Genomic DNA, 17986 nt, shown 5'->3' on the forward strand with positions numbered 1-17986 from the left:
GGTGGGGGGCTGCTTACAGCCAAAGCACAGTCTCCAGGGGAAATGAAGATTGGCTCAAACAGGTAGACACATACTCAAAGTTAACTGTAGCTGTTTGCAGACAGTTCAGACCCGGACTGCGCTTTTCTTATAAGAATGTTAAAGGTGGTACTGCAGTTGAATACTTAAGAGTGGTGTTAGGTCTAGAAAAGAAGAGTACAGAGAGGAGTAAGCACTTTTGAGATGGTAAATATATATTATAAAGATTATAAAAAACACACTGAGCAAATAGCTACCACATGCAGGACAATGTCCTGAGCCACTACTTAGTATATGCAGATACTGAGCCAATTGGAAGAACATTAGAAAACAAAAACCCAGACAGTTATGCAGCCACAGATAAAAATATAGCGAGCAGCAGTCTGTCGTGGTTCTCCAATGTGATTCTATCCACCAGTAACAGCACAAACTTATAGAAATAATTTAGACACTAGTATGAGCTGTCTACACACAACACAATTACATGAATAGCATTAGTGAACAAGGTGCAGCTATGCAAATAGACCATACTATTATACTAAAAACAACTTGGTGCAGACAAAATGCTAGCATGCCATAGTAACTTCCAATAATAATGCATAAATCATATTAGATGTCTAACACAATTCAACATAAACATATACAGTTGTTAAATGTCTAATACAATCCAACATAAATAGGCATTTACAGTTGTAAAACACTTACTGGAGAGACACTGAGCCTTCATGGGGCCTGTAGCAGAGTGGATTGTAGTTTTACAAATGGTGCCTGCCACAGGTAATATTTAATAACTCTGGGATTGTCTTAAGGTAATAAACAGGGAAGGGGAGGAGAGAACAAGGGTGTGAGCAGGCAGTTCTTTGTACTGCTGCTAATGAGCCAAAGCAAGACGAGTATGTATTAAGAAACAATCACAATTGACCAAGGACTGCTCTGAAACTGTAAGTCTTGTCTTAATTTCTCAGGTGGAAAAACAGGATAATCTTGTATCAGTAGGCTACTGTGGTCATAGTTTAAATTAACAAACACACAGTATTGATCAGTTATGGATACTATTTGCTAACAGAAGGGAATAAGAGAAAGTGGAAGATGTGTGTGTGTGGTGGTGGTGGTGGTGGTGGTGGTGGTGGGGGGGGGCTGCTTACAGCCAAAGCACAGTGCTCTCCAGGGGAAAATGAAGATTGGCTCAAACAGGTAGACACATACTCAAAGTTAACTGTAGCTGTTTGCAGACAGTTCAGACTCGGACTGCGCTTTTCTTATAAGAATGATAAAGGTGGTACCACAGCTGAATACTTAAGAGTGGTGTTAGGTTCAAAGTTACCTGTAGCTGTTTGCAGACAGTTCAGACCCGGACTGTGCTTTTCTTATAAGAATGATAAAGGTGGTACCGCAGTTTAATACTTAGAGTGGTGTTAGGTGCAGAGTTAACTGTAGCTGTTTGCAGACAGTTCAGACCCGGACTGCGCTTTTCTTATAAGAATGTTAAAGGTGGTACCGCAGTTGAATACTTAAGAGTGGTGTTAGTTTCAAAGTTAACTTTAGCTGTTTGTAGACAGTTCAGACCCGGACTGCGCTTTTCTTATAAGAATGATAAAGGTGGTACCGCAGTTGAATACTTAAGAGTGGTGTTAGGTTCAAAGTTAACTTTAGCTGTTTGTAGACAGTTCAGACCCGGACTGCGCTTTTCTTATAAGAATGATAAAGGTGGTACCGCAGTTGAATACTTAAGAGTGGTGTTAGGTTCAAAGTTAACTTTAGCTGTTTGTAGACAGTTCAGACCCAGACTGCGCTTTTCTTATAAGAATGATAAAGGTGGTACCGCAGTTGAATACTTAAGAGTGGTGTTAGGTTGGAGAGACACTGAGCCTTCATGGGGCCTGTAGCAGAGTGGATTGTAGTTATAAATCAGCTAGAATAACAGGATTTGTGTTAGTATGGATTTTTTCTAAATGGGCGGCGCAGTGGTGCAGCAGTTAATGCTGTCGCCTCACAGCAAGAGGTTCTCTGGTTCGATTCTCAGCCAGGGTGCCTTCTGTGTGGAGTTTGCATGTTCTCCCTATGTTCGCATAGGTTTCCTCTGGGTACTCCGGTTTCCTCCCACATTCTAAAGACATGAGTCTGGAGCATTTCTCCCCGGGCCTCCACTGAAAACAGGATCTGTGGAACCTAGTCTGACTTTCCCGGTCAACAAATGTTAAATAAATTAAATAATTAAAAATAAAATAAAAAATTGTCTTTGTCTTTCGGCTTTTCCCAGTTAGGGGACGCCACAGCGGAACTCCAGTCTGCTAATGATTGGCAGTTGATTTTTACGTACTGGCTTGTATGAAGTCTAAAACTCAAATGTCTGTCATTATTTAGCCTAGAGGAGGCAGAAGTGCTGTTCTTCTCTGTTGTCTTTTGCTAGGGCTATTCCAGAAATGTATTTGATGGCTGGTTAAAGAGGAGGCTAGTTAAAGAGAGGCTGGATAAGAAGGATTCTACTGTATGTCTCTAGAGAGGGAAGCCTATATGATAATAGCACCTTAACTTAATGCATTATGACAGACTGATACAAATGACTCTTAGGCACTCAAAGGGGAAGATGAGGTATTCAAACCCTCCAGGTTCATACACATCAGAGTGCAGCTCAGTGCTTTATTTTATCTTTTTCCAAGTGACATATTTTTTGCTCAAAGTACATTTCTGTTTTTCTCTTAGCCTAATGCGTTTATTACAAGGACAATAGTAGTTTAGTACAGTGTACAGGATTATGGCTAGGAGCTGATAAAGATTTTCATCTAACAGAGTTTTATGTTTATTTCCTCACCATCCATTTGCCTAATGAATGACTCTGAGCAAGTGACTTACTCAGACACCTGTGAAAAGTGAGCTTGTGTCTGGTGATTTTACCTGCTTAACAAATGACTACAATTAACAGAAAAAAATATTAAAAAATAAACTGACTGTACATTTTAATAGATGTACACACAGCATAAGCATCACAACCAAAACTATGCTTTCACATCTCCCTGCCAGTGTCAAAGGAACATGAAAGTCAGAGAATGAATGGGCTGGTAGGAAATGGAGAACTGATATTTGATGAGGATAGGGTCCAGAAATATAGATTCTCACTAACCCCCCAGAAGTTCTCTTAAATTTATCTTGAAACATGCAATACAGACCTGGAACCTTGATCTGAGTTTGATTCCTACAACACCCAGTTCCATACTATCTACCTATGACCATATGATTTAATGGGACCAGTGTTCTACAGTCAACCATGAAAACACACTCATGTTTAATGTGTCTTAGCTGGTTAAAAAAACAAACACGTATGGATTCAGACTGTCAGTAGTGCTATATGTTTAATACGGTTAATATGGATGTGTAGCACCACTGGAATAAAAGTGCAAAGTTATGGTTGGGGCAGATTGAGAATAGCAGGGTGATGATGGTAGGGGGACAGAATAAAAAACATACAGAAGCGTACTGCAGGAGTGAAGCTGATGGCTTTAAAATGAGCATGAGCTCTTTTTCAGAAATGCAGTTGCTTTAATTTATTTTGTCACTGCTAGGTTCTTTCAGTCCATAGAAAATGCAACAATCCTCCCTTACATATCAAAAAAGTACTTTGAGGCTCCCTGAAAAAACAAAAATCTGCACTATGCAAGAGAGCCCCACCGCCCACATACACATGAAATAATCAAAATTTGGCTTACTGTTTTACTAATGATTTGCAATTGAATACACATATTTATTGATTATCACTCTGCATTTAGCCTGTTCTCACACAAAGTTACTACTGAATATTTAAATTACTTCTCCACCTTTTTGCTAAGATCAAGTGTAATGCTTTATGCGCATAATGTGCCAAACCTGCTTGGGCCCCTCTTGAAACAAGTCTGGGCCTCCATGTTTGGAGAAATGTTTCTCTAATGTAGAACTACTCACAGTCACACATGGAAACTACAGATGATAATCTTTTCTGTATTTGACAGATCTGAAAAAAAAAAAACATTCATAATTGTTCTGACAACTGAGCCGACAATGTATTCCCAGAAAATAACAAGTTTTCCTTCATCATAGGTAGGGAAGTTAGCATAATAATGGTTAACGGTAGATTTTTATTTATTTATTTATTTTACATTTGTTGGCTGGGCTAGTCTAGCTGGATACATGTCCATTTTCAGTAGAGGCCCAGGGAGATAAGCTCCAAGCATTAGTAAATTACAAGCTATATTACCAGATAACCAACCATGTAAGACTACAAATGTATAAAAGTGCCCGCAATACAGACAGCTTGTTTTACTACTAGTCGCTGGAACAACAGTTCCTTTTCACAGCAGTTCTCTTAGCAAATTATGTAAACCTCTAGTTGTATAAATCATGATTGCTTCCCATCAGTGAATAAAAACCCTCAGCAGAAGCAAATCAAACCTACCTCTCCTTAAGGCTGATTGGTAGCTCAGCTGATCATCACATTAACAGCATTTTATCAGCTCATTTTGCACAATTTAACATCAAAGTCTAATTTCCAGCTGCCACAATGACAGGACAATCAAGAATTGCACGAAAGTCAGGAACTGCCTCAGTCAGCAAATTTGCAATTCATTAGGTGCTTTGCATTTTGCCTGGATGCAGTTTCTGTCACGTCAGTGGCCCACTGAAGTCAAACTGCTGATACCAAAAGGAGTTTAGATATACTTTCATGGCAGTAATTTTACAGTTCAGTCTGATATAAACATATAAATGCACAGGTCTGATTCTCTTTTTTAACAAGTTCTCACTTTACACAGTCCAGTACTGCCCCCCCCCCCAAAAAAAAAAAAACTTACAGAAATAGAACAATTAAGAATACAGTTTATAACAGTATGATTTAAGCAGACCTGGTGACACAGACAACCATAAGAAATTCTCTTCATAAGTAGAGGACCACACTTACACACTCTTGTACATTCACTTTACCTCGTAGGCAAGCATGTTTTCAGGAGAATATTTTAAAATATATGTACTTATTTGATAAACACAGAACTGGACTAATATGAAGATTCCTTTTAGCCATAACAGAGACTAAAGACAAGCAACTGACAAAATCATCATTCACTTATTTTGTTGTTGGTTGTTATCTAGAAGGACGTAGTGATGCAGATTAACACAATTCGGCTATGGCCTAAACATTACGATACCAGGACAGAGAATACTCATTCAAAATACACTTACATATGCAGACAGCTAATCATAACTTACAAAGGTTGTTGTCTGGAGGGAATAACCTGACCAAAACAAGGTAGCTAAATCAATCAATCAATTGATCAATTAATCAATCAGCCTTTAGCCATTCTAATACGTGTCACAATAACCACTTCATTCAGATAACCTGTTGTATCAATTGAAACATTAATTGCCTCAATTGAAACATTAATTGCCTCAACTGAAACATTAATTGCCTCTGAATGAAAGGAAAGAAATCAGGTGACTCATGCCAGATAAAGAATACAAGGTCATAACATCACAGAGTGGTAGTAACCATGTACAAAGAGGGAGGCTATAGTATTACCAGAACGGAACGGATGATTAGATAGAGAGAAGGGTACCAGATGCAAATGTAAGTTAAAAGAAGGGACGGTATTAACACTGTGTAGATTACACCAGTTCATGCCCAATTACAAAGTTATAAAGCCAGGAGTTACATTTGTTACACATAAACACAGATTACCAATCCGAACACAGGCTGGGTGGCAATTACATAAAAACATTTAGTATGCAGGAATCAGCCATAAACTTTATAGTACAGGGTCACTTTTGATTTAGTAATGTGCAATTAACCATAGTGTACTTAGGAGCATGTCTTTAAGATCAGATTTTATAAATAAGTTTCTCTGGTATAAGGGGGAACATCTTACCACCAAAGAATGTCAAGATTGTGTACTTCAATTACAAAAGTCAATACTTGGAGACTCTAAACAACGTCTGGAAGTTAGCACAGAGGATTAAGGCTATGAGCTGTTAACAGGATGCTTCCTGTGGTCCAGAGTTTGACTCCTTCACCCTTTGTTGGCCTAAATGTGCAAGTCTGAGCAAGTCACTTAACCAGACAGTGTTTGCAGGCTGAGTCTGAAAACACACACACACTCACTCACACACACACACACACACACACACACACACACACACACACACACACACACACACACACACACACACACACACACACACACACACACACACACACACACACACACACACACACACACACACACACACACACACATATCTATATCTATATATTATACATAGACATTTATTTATATTTATTTATTTATTTTACATTTGTTTACTGCTGGGAAAGTCTGACTGGACATGTCCTTTTTCAGCGGAGGCCCAGGGAGAAAAGCTCCACATTGAAACATACAGAAATACAATATATAAGTAGAATATATAGGGAGCATAAGTTAAAACACTATCTAAATACAGTTCATAGGTAGGTACTAGGCTATTGGCCCTAGGGCCTATATAAGCCTAGCCAAAAAATGTACCCTGGCTTTCGCCACCCAAGAAAATTATTTTCCTGTGCCCCTGTCGAGCAGAGCCACAGAAGTGATCCCTGGGGTGAATTTCCCATTTCCCATCCAGTCATCAAGATTTTTCTTGAAGAGTGCTAATGAGGAGCTCTGTTTGACATGGATAGGTAGTCTGTTCCAGAGTATGGGAAGTCTCTGGGACAGGAATCTATCCCTCCAGCATGTTCTGTTTATTGTGTGACAAGGTTTAGGTCCCTAGAGCATGTAGCTCAGAGGGATTGGGATTTCTTTAAGTGGAGCATGTCCAACAGCTCTGGGTTTGACATAGCTTTGTATGTTAGGCAGAGATCGCCCCTGAGTAGGCGATATGCGATAGAGTAAAGCTGTAGTTTTTTGAGATGGTCTGCTTAGGGCATCTGTTTGAGGCCAGTAATCCTCTTTGTGAGGTATTTCTGTGGTCTTTCCAGTTGTTGTAGATGTCTTGTGAGGTACATACCAAAAGGGGTGTTGTACTCTATAATGGGTCCAATGAGTGATGAGTAGAGGGGAACAATGACCTCTTTTTTTCTGGATGAGAATCCTTTTGTGATGAGATGAGCCACGTAGAAGGATTTCCTGACTACTGTGGCGATGTGATTATTAAAGGAGAGACTACTGCCCACCTGTGTCCCAAGGCCTCTTATCACATTTTCAGCATTAAGGAGACTACCAGCTATGTGGTAGTTCATGGGTACAGAGTTTTTACCAAAGGAGAAGACAATACACTTTTTGGCATTGAACTTCAGGCCATGGCTTTGACACCAGGTATCTGTCTCAGTGAGGCCCTTTTGTAGTTTGTCCACATCGTTAGGAGTTTCGATTATGGACAAGCAGTTATACATACATAGTTAAAGAATATTGCAGTTTAGCTAATACACAGTGATTCTTAACCTAATCGACAGAATCAGAAGATTAACGATACGTAGAGAGACATTGCTTCATTAAACCTTTCAGTATAAGAAAATGGAGAACCCAGTATGACAAAAACACAAATTCTGAACACAGTTACATAGACATTTACATTTTTATATATACATGCCAGATGTTCAAAGTATCAAAACTTCCAACACCTGTCATAATACTAAAACAATGGAATCACAGTGATTTCAATACACTTTAAATTGAATCACAAAGATATGAAAAAAAAAATCTATTTTTTTTTTTTTTTTTTTTTGCAGGTTGGCAAACCCCCCCTTCACTTTCCACACCCTGTGCTCTCCACCGGCATCACACTATAGTGGGGAAAGGGTGAATTCCTCAATCCACACTGTACCACGATCTTGCTCTGAAAAAGAACTGGTATGTTTGATCTGATTTTAGATCAGTTGTACTGTGTTCTTTTCAATTGAAACACTGGCGTTTCGGAGGGTTGAATGTAACTTTATATATATAATTTTGTATATGTATATTTTATATATATATATATATATATATATATATATATATATATATATATATACATACACACAATTTTATATATACTTTTTTCAAGAAAAAATTATGTAGAGATGGATTTGAAAAATGAAATCTGAAAAAGATCAGCTATAATACAGTCAGAAAAAAGCTAAAAGGACATGGGGTTTTATGAGGTGGTTGTTGCATGCTAATATGGGGATAATATAGTTCCATGAGTACATTGCTGCATGACAAAGACATGAGACTTTAGGTATCAACAAACCTGTAAAAATATATGAACAAACACTGGAACTGATAAATGATCTGCAGTAACAGAATGTCTTCAGATGACATACTTTTAACCTCTATTCACCGAAAAACAAAAACATCTGGAAAAATGTTACTCTTTGCATTCAGTTGCAAAGCAGTATGGCATAGGAGACTGCAATTGAACATTCTGCCCTGCAATAGGGACTCCTATGCATGATTTGTATAATGTGGCTGCAGAAAACTGGTCCATATTACACTGTATTGCATAAAGGTTACACCTGTGAGTTGTGAACCTTGATATTTCCTTGTCTCTTTCACTAAAAGGGCACAATGCTCTTTTTAACTCTATATAATGTTGAAAGGGCAGTAATCGGATCTATTTGCAAATAAAGCTCTGTTCAGTATACGGCTATTCCTTGTATCTCCTTGTTGCCTATATGTGGGGCTGTTAATGCAGCTTTTATTCTGTGTGCATGCACCATGCTGTCCCAACAGTATTTCACTCTTTATGCAAGTGAGCTGCATAAGTAACCCTTCTATGAACTGCTCTGATTAGACTCCATTCATGTAGGGCATACCAGGAGGTTCAGCCTGGGGCCAGTGGCTGTGCATGTTGACTTAAACAGTGGACTGAGTGGACAATACACTGGAGGCAAAGAAGACACACATTTCATCCACCACAGTGTCCACCACATGCATAAACCAACCTATGCTGAGGCACAACAAAGCAGTCTTCTCAAACCTCAAAGGCCTCCTAAACTTATAAACGGCAACACCTATCCTCAGCAATCTCTAAAGCACACAACAAAAACAACTCCAAATACTACACATATGCCTACATCCAGTGGAGCCCCCAACAGCAAAGCCCATAAGGCAAGCCAACACATTAGCCAGGACTCGTGTCATAGGGGTCTCCATTGTACGACACACAGATGCCACACTCACCAGACTGAACAAGGAGAAGATAACGGTTAGTGACTCAGTCACTACACCTCAGGAGGTTACTGACTCAAGTCACTACACCTCAGGCAGTTAGTGACTCAAGTCACTACCCCTCAGGTACCAGTATGATTCTGTCATAGGCCATGTGGGTGTTAATGACCGGAGACAAAATTCCCTGGACTATACGAAGAGAGATATTGTTGATCTCCTTGAATATGTGTCTCAGGCAAGTATACACCTTGCACTGAGCAGCGTTCAACCTTCACCATGGATGATGTAGCAGTACAAACAAAAGATGATGGACTTCAATAATTGACTTAGTTTCTGGTGTCTTTCTAGTGGGATTTAATATCTATGAGCATGGAAGGACAAGGGTAACAAACCAAATTGCTTTGAAAAGGATGGTCTGTACCTGTCTCCCCTACGCTATTGAATATTGGTTAAAATTTTATCCATCCACTTAGAGTTTTTTTTAGGCAATGCCTAACTGACAAACCTACTGACATAGCAAGTAAAACCCAAAGAAATCTAAAGGTTTTACTGCCCAGAGCTAGGAGCCTAAACCTACAAACACCCAACAAGCTCCCCTCATGCTGGAGAATACAGACATCTGTGCCATTTCTGAGACGTGGTTTAAATCCACAGAAAGTACTCCAGCAGTGCAAGGCTTCAGTGCCTTCTACAAGTCTAGATCATCAACTGCACATACTGGGACAAAAAGTGGAGGGGTCTTAACCTATATTAGCAACAAGAATACTTCTATGTTGGTAAAACAAGACGATGCCCTGGAATTTCTAAACGTGCAAATCACCATATTTATCAAGGTGCAAATCACCATAGACAAAGTCCCATACTATATCCTAGCAATCTATAGGTCACCCTATATGTCCATAGAATCCCATAGCTCATACCTACACCTTGCGGGTCACTCAGCCTTAAACCAACTAACCTATTCATAGTAGACTTTAACTAGACTTCTATAAACTGGGAAACATAACACTGCCTCATACTCGCAGGCACAATGATTAACGTAAATACCCTTGACCAGATAGTGCACTCAAGGACCACATGTCCAAACATACTGGACCTTGTACTCACCAATATGGGAGAGCTCTGCACTCCCCTCATTGTCACGTCCTCACTGGTGAGGTCAGACCACAAAGCAGTCTCCTTTGAAATAAAAATCAATTCTGTAACCTCAGCAAACCCTGTTATGTTTGGGAACTATTTCAAAGCAAACTATTAAGTGATTAAGCAATAGCTTGTCAAAAGTCAATGCCCCTCCCAATCCAGAGTTCACAGCAACCTATGCGGAATTGTTCACAGAGAATGTACTTGATCAGGCATATGCAACAGTTGGAATGCACACAAAGATTCCTTACCAGGAGAATCCAGGTTATAAACTCATTGTCCTATATGGATTGCCTTAAAGCCCTGTCTCTATTCTCTGTCTCTTACAGGTTATAGAGAGAAGCCTAGCAAAAAAGGCATCCTTGGATCCAACTGTGATGGACTTTTTGCATACCTGCAAAATTAACAGCACTAGAACACTAGATCCAAGGATTTCAGTTTTGCTTGTGATATAAATAAGACACATTGACAAAAAAATATATGTCTCAGAGGATCCCCATGCAATGGAACAGGCTCCCCAACCACGTGTAGTAGAGTCCATCCTAACCGTATTTAAGCATAACCTTGACCAATGGGAAATTGGAAATTCACCCTGGCTTTGACCCCCATGTCTATGATAAACAGAGGCAGACAGTAATGCCCAAACTAACATACCCCACAACATAACCTCTGGAAACTTCCTAACTAACATACCCCCTTCATAATAAAGACTCATGATACACCAAGACACAACTGGGTTGGATTGCATGGCTAGGCTTATAAAGAAAGACAGGTTCTGTGAACACCTGTATGATATAAAGACGCATAAGGTTGCTAGTGCCTTGTTCAGGCATGCTCAGAGTTGTCCATCCTTTAAGAAATTTGTGTTTTTTTATCATTGATCATGTTACTGTAGAACCTTTCAGGGGTGATTTGGATGTATTATTGGAATTCAAAGAACTTACATGGCAAGTGAGGTTAATTGCTTCTGTGTTCCCTGGAATCAATGACATAATATCCTTATTTGTGTTATCATGCATTTAAGCTGATCTATTTAACTGTGGTATCATCTGAATTTATTTACTTAATGTAATTTAGTATTCAGTGCTTAAAAGCATTTTAAGGAACATTTTTTAAGGTTCATTTTTAGCACTTATGTATATATATTTATCCACAATTTATATCAATTTAATTATTAATATAATATATGTCATTATTATATTTAACTTGTTCATAGGTGTGTACTAGGCTAATGGCTCTGGAGCCTTTACAAGCCTTGCCCATAGAAGTGCCCTGGCATCATGCTGCCTGACGTTATGTATTTATTGAATTATATTCATTTGAATTTTAACATCAGTAATATATGTTAGTCTGTATCTTTAAATGTATTTTAGCCTTGATTAAGCATGATTAGTTATTGGTGGGTTATGGGTATTTATATGTTATATGTTAGGCATTAGTTAACTCTGATGAAGTCTTTGTGATAGTTATAAAAGACGAAAGCACTTAGTTGTTTTAATAGCTGTGTCATTAATTGCTGTTGAATAAAGGGTACTTGCGTATTATCGCAACCATGCATTCTCGTAATCACGTTATTTATGTTATTGACTCCTTTCACAATAACATAAATAATATGATTGTGAAAATGCATGATTGAAATACCCTTCCTTCTTCCCTTCTGCCAGGACAGTACTTGCCTTCTGCACCCTTCTTATGGCTTTGGAGAATGAAATCCATTTTAACTTTGCCAGACTTGGGTATAATCTTCAGTTTATCTGTAGGTAGTACAGATCACGGGTGGTCTTGTGCTGTTTTTATTTTTTTTCTCACTCCAGCTGTTTCCTTCTTTTTGCTTTGGGTCACTTTACAGCAATGTGTCCAGGACATGCTGCACTGGGTTATTTTTGATGCTTTGGTCCTGTCAGTATTTAAGGGTCTGTTTCCCAATTGTAATTGGCTTCACTATTTTGCAAACTCATTGGAGCAAAGAAAGAGTCAATAACATAAATAATGATTGTGAGAATGCGTGGTTGTGATAATACGTAAGTACCGAATAGAGTATTTTGGCTACGGCTGAGTTTTTGTCTTGTCTTGGGAAGTCTTGTTCCTGGTTGTGACAATTATGAGGCTTATAAAGGCCCTGGTGGTCGTTAACCTAGTGTATACCTATGAAACTATGAGTGGGATCCTGAACAATATGCAATATCATCATATTAATACAGTGAGCAGTAAGGAGCTGTGGGCATTGAAGAGTATTATTATAAGGGGAGGGGTACTACTTAATGAAAATAACCATACGCCAAGTCAGAAAAATGAAGAAGTAGGCTAGATAATGAACGACAATAGGGGTACAATAAGGGGTGATCCTAGATAATCGGTTCTACATTATGTTACATGTGGTGGACAGGTCCTAGACATGACTAATAATATACATTACTTCGAGGAGGGGGTGGAGAATTGTACTGTACAGTCCTGCTACATCTTCTGATAGGCAGGACTGGTTGACATGTAGAATGAAGAAAACCATCCTGGTGGACGATGCATTGAGATCCACAGTGATACTGTTCATGACTGTTAGGTCGCACTATTACATATTTAACATGTCCATGAGTTGTAGAGTGTATATTTAAAAGATTACACAGAACTTGTGTACAGGGAGTCAGACACATTTGTCATGTATTATTAATCACTATGTAAGAGGTTGTTCTGTTATACAAGACCCTTGATAACTACCAAATGATAGCTACCAAGGAAGTTAGCAAAACAAACTTAACATTTCTAGCCTAAATTTCACTGTGTCTGAAGATAAAAATAATTAGTTCACAATGAATAATCACATCTTGTTTAATCGACATATATGATTATTCACCCCCAAAACATATAAGTGAGGCTGCTAGTCAAAACAACACTCGATGTCACAAAACACAATGCTGCTCTTCACCCTTGAGATGGGGGCAAGTCCTTACACCTCCAAGCTATATATGCGTGTGCATATGAATACATGAGGCTGCCTGAGTGATGGGAATTGCAAGGAGATGTTAGAACATAAGAAAGAAAGAAAAAAAAAATCATCAGAGAAGACAAACATAACACTAAGTATGTATTTGGTATTTTAAATGAAGACATTAAGAAAAAGCTCATGTACAGAACTTCGTGTAAAGCAATTTCTGTGTTATCTGTGACCGATACTAATACATGCTATGAAACCAAAGTAATATACATGTATATCAGCAATAAAAATAACTTATTACTTACCACCATACAAGAGATGTGTGGATGAAGTTTCTAAAAAGCCAAGATGGTACTGTTTTAAGAGTGATTATAATTCGTTAGTTTTCCATCATCCAAATTCTGTCACAAATAACCTGCAATATAAACATATGCTGTGTTAGTACAACAAACACATAAAAAGTAAGGACTGATAGTGGGAAAGCAGTACTAAAGTCACACAAGCTGCCTGTTTCCTTGTATTATGAGGTACATTTGGACACCCTACTGTCATTCTCCACCTGTAAGCTCTCACAGCATCTGAACTCACCCTGCACATTTGTCTTGTTTCTGTGAGAGAAGTCTACTCTTTTTATCACCACTTTATTCGAGAAGAAATTCTCTCTAATTACAACAAAAGGTAGGTGCTGCTATCTGTGGTTTAGAAACAAAAAGGTTCTGTAATTAAAATAATATAAGTTGAATGCTGCATGGTCTTTACCATAGAAACAAAACAAAAATGGGTTAGGGACATACTCTGTAAAGAGAAAATCAAGGTTAATTTTTTACCCAAAGTACTCTTTAGAAAGAACTTGAAAGATAACATGTGACCTACATAGTTATATAAATATAATAATTTATCAGAAGTGCTGTACAGATGTATACTGATACATACAAGTGTACTGTGCTGTACATACAGGTATATACTGCTATACATACAGATGTATAATGTCATACAGAGAAATGTATAATGATGTACATACAGGTGTATACTGCATTACATACATACAGATGTATAATGCCATACATTCAGATGTATACTGATTTACAAACAGATGTATATGATATATATATATATACATATATATATGTATAATGGCATACATTCAGATGTATACTGATTTACATACAGGTATCTACTGATATATTCTCAGATGTATACTGACATACATACAGATGTATACACATATACAGTGGATATAAAAAGTTTACACACCCCTGTTAAAATGCCATGTTTTTGTGATATAAAAAAATGAGACCACAATAAATCATTTCAAAACTTTTCCCACCTTTAATGTGCCCTACAACCTGTACAATTCAATTGAAAAGCAAACAAATGTGTTAAGGGGAAAAATATAAAAAATTAAAAATGTACAATAAGCCGGCGCATAAGTGTGCACACCCTTAAACTAATACTTTGTTGAAGCACCTTTTGATTTAATTACAGCATTCAGTCTTCTTGGGTTGGAGTCTATCAGCATGGCACATCTTGACTTGGCAATATTTGCCCACTCTTCCTTGCAAAACTGCTCCAAATCTGTCAGATTGCGAGAGCATTTCTTGTGCACAGCCCTCTTCAGGTCACCCCAAAGATTTTCTATTGGATTTAGGTCTGGGCTCTGGCCGGACCATTCCAAAACTTTAATTTTATTCTGGTGAAGCCATTCTTTTGTTGATTTGGATGTATGCTTGGGGTCATTGTCACATTGACAGGTGAAATTCCTTCTCACCTTCAGATTTCTAGCAGACACATGAAGGTTTTGGGCCAAAAGTGAATGTTATTTGGAACTGTTCGTAATTCTCTCCACCTTGACTAAAGCCCCAGTTCCAGCTGAAAAAAAGCAATCCCAAAGCATGATACTGCCACCACCATGATTCACCACGGGGGTGGTATTCTTTTGGTGATGCAAAATGTTGGTTTTGTGCCAAACATACCTTTTGGAATTGTGGCCAAAAAGATGAACCTTGGTCTCATCAGACCATAACACATTTTTCCACATGCTTTTTGGAGACTTGATGTGTTGTTTTGCAAATTTTAGCTGGACCTGGATATTTTTCTGTGTAAGAACAGTCTTTTGTCTTGTAACCCTACACCATAGTCCAGACATATGGAGAATATGGGAGATTGTTGCCACATGTAGTACACAACCAGTATTTGCCAGAAATTCCTGCAGCTCCTTCAGTATTGCTATAGGTCTCTTGGCAGCCACCCTGACCAGTTTCATCTTGTCTTTTCATCAATTTGGGAGGGATGTCCAGTTCTTTGCAAAGTCAATGTTGTCCCATATTTTCTCTACTTTTTGATGACTTGTCTTCACTGTGTTCCATGGTATATCCAATGCTGTGGAAATTTTTTTGTACCCTTCTCCTGACTGATACATTTCAACAATGAAATCCCTTTGATGTTTTGTAAGCTCTCTGAGAACCATGACTTTTGGTGTAGCAGGCAACTGAGTACATGTCAGGAAAATCCTACTAGGACAGCTGAACTTTATTTGGGATTAATCAGAGTCTCTTTAATTGATGGCAGGTGTGTACCCAAGAAGACTGAACGCTGTAATTAAATCAAAAGGTGCTTCAAGAAAATATTAGTTTAAGGGTGTGCACACTTATGCAACCAAATTATTGTATGTTTTTTTTATTTTTTATATTTTCCCCCTAACAGATTTGTTTTTCAATTGAATTGTATAGGTTATAGGTCACATTAAAGGTGGGAAACATTTTGAAATGATTTATTGTGGTCTCATTTTTTTATATCACAAAAACCTGGCATTTTAACAGGGGTGTGTAAACGTTTTATATCCACTGTATATATACAAATACATACATATATATATAATGCCATAGATACAGACATATACCAATATACATACAGATATACACTGCCATACAGAGAGGTATATGCTGAGATACACTTGGAAATTTACTATTATGGTCCTTCAATAGTTATTTCCTCCTCTCCGAGGGTATTGCTGTTAATTACAACTAAAACGCCACATAGATGGACTCATTCACTCAGCTCATCAGTTTTATTTAGGACAGATAGTTGCCTAGGTAGTGCAAACAGGACAGACAAGAGCTTGAAAAAATTTAAAAAATCAAAACTGGAGGTCCTCCTTCTACATAAGTTGTGTAAAAATCACTTGCATATGCTAAGGAAGTCACAAAGTGCAGAAAATGCAGCATGAATCAATCAAAATATGCCAGGTTGTAGAATACTGCTTTTTAGGTTTATGGCTACAGGAACATAAGATCACATACAAATTTCATTTATTAGGAGACCACTGATCTCCAACACTGTAATATAGTAAAGTTCATTTGAGTATTAAGGTGCACTCAGCTGAAGCTTTATTTATCCGCTCCAGTTAGTATCTTTTTGTATCTATCCCCATACCTTTTTCACTCCTCATATGTCGCCTCACAGAAAGACGCTGTCCGGTTCGATTCTCAGCTAGAGCGTCTTCTGCATGGAGACATGCATGAATGGGTGTACCTTCGTTGAAGGTTGTGTGCCAGGGCTGGTAACTCGGCACGTAAAAATCAACTACCAATCATTAGCGGACCGGAGTTCCGCTGTGGCGACCCCTAACCGGGAAAACCGAAAGACACAACAACAACAACATCCAATTTAGCATGGAATGGTAGGGCCCTACTACCCATTATTATTAAGTAATACTTGCTTAAGTAGGTCCTGAAATATATTCCTTTCTACATTTCATTTATGAAACTTCCTACTATACTGTCCTTTTTTCTAGTTTTTGTGTTTCCTGTCTGCTGCTTAAAGATAGCTGGCATCCATAGTGTATGTATCCTCTTTGGTTCTTGTTTTCAAAAGCATAAATATTTAAGCCAGTCATGTTACCCTGACCCTCCAAATCATTTTGCTATCATATCAAGCCTTTTTTTATTAACTTCCTTCAGCCTGACAGACCTCGTTAGACCTGAACCTTGTATTCCAAATCGTTTTTTTTTTAGTTCATGTAAGCAGCAGTCCTGCCATAGGATTTTACAGAGGTAAGATAATGGCAGCACCTGTTCATTCTGTATCCTAGGTGTGCATCCTGAAGGCTTCCCACTCTGTCTTCTGTCCTCTCATATTAGGTGTGGTGATTTCATTTCATGGGTTACTTCACTGAACAAACTTTCAGAGAAACCATTTTAGCTCATACCAATGGATGAAGCAGCCACACATAATTTTTTTAATGTGGAAGCAAAGCTTCCCACATATTTATTTATTTGCATTTGTTTTCTGGGATAGTTCACAGGGCCTAGGAATGCCCATTTTCAGTGGAGGCCGGGGAGAAAAGCCCCACATATTACATATACATTGATGAGATAAAGTTAAACAATAACTGTTAACAGATTCAAGTTACTAGTAAGCAACATTATACAAAATGCAAAAATAACAATGATTTACATCCATGTATAACATATACATATTGATATACAATTAGAATTAGGCTTTCTTTTCTTTAAATGTCATAATTCTAAGTAGTTTTCTGCCCCTGCATAACTAATCTGACTACCTCAGACTTTGCCAAATCCTCAGGGTACATTATAACCCCAAGGCTGCTCATTACGATCTCTCAGAGTGTACAAGGGGGATGTAACTGCCTAATCTCCTTTCCCCTCATATCTTCCCCTCCCAAGTTCCTATAAATAATAGCACTGACCAGCAGGGGGAGACAGCAGTTTACCTTCCCTTCTGTTGCCATCCT

At 38.2% G+C, this 17986-nt stretch overlaps 1 protein-coding gene across 2 annotated transcripts in view; it reads right to left on the reverse strand.

Annotated features, from left to right (window-relative positions):
- The window catches only part of PRICKLE1 (prickle planar cell polarity protein 1), a 682914-nt gene that overhangs the window by 271273 nt on the left and 393655 nt on the right, over positions 1-17986 (reverse strand). For both annotated transcript variants that reach the window (XM_044087454.1, XM_044087456.1), the window contains one exon: positions 13536-13645. The gene's annotated coding sequence lies outside the window, so the exon portion shown is untranslated. The remainder of the gene's footprint in view (positions 1-13535; positions 13646-17986) is intronic.

The sequence above is a fragment of the Protopterus annectens genome, chromosome 11.part0 (assembly GCF_019279795.1).
Source record: "Protopterus annectens isolate FY-2018-M chromosome 11.part0, PAN1.0, whole genome shotgun sequence".
Classification (NCBI taxonomy): Eukaryota; Metazoa; Chordata; order Ceratodontiformes; family Protopteridae; genus Protopterus; species Protopterus annectens.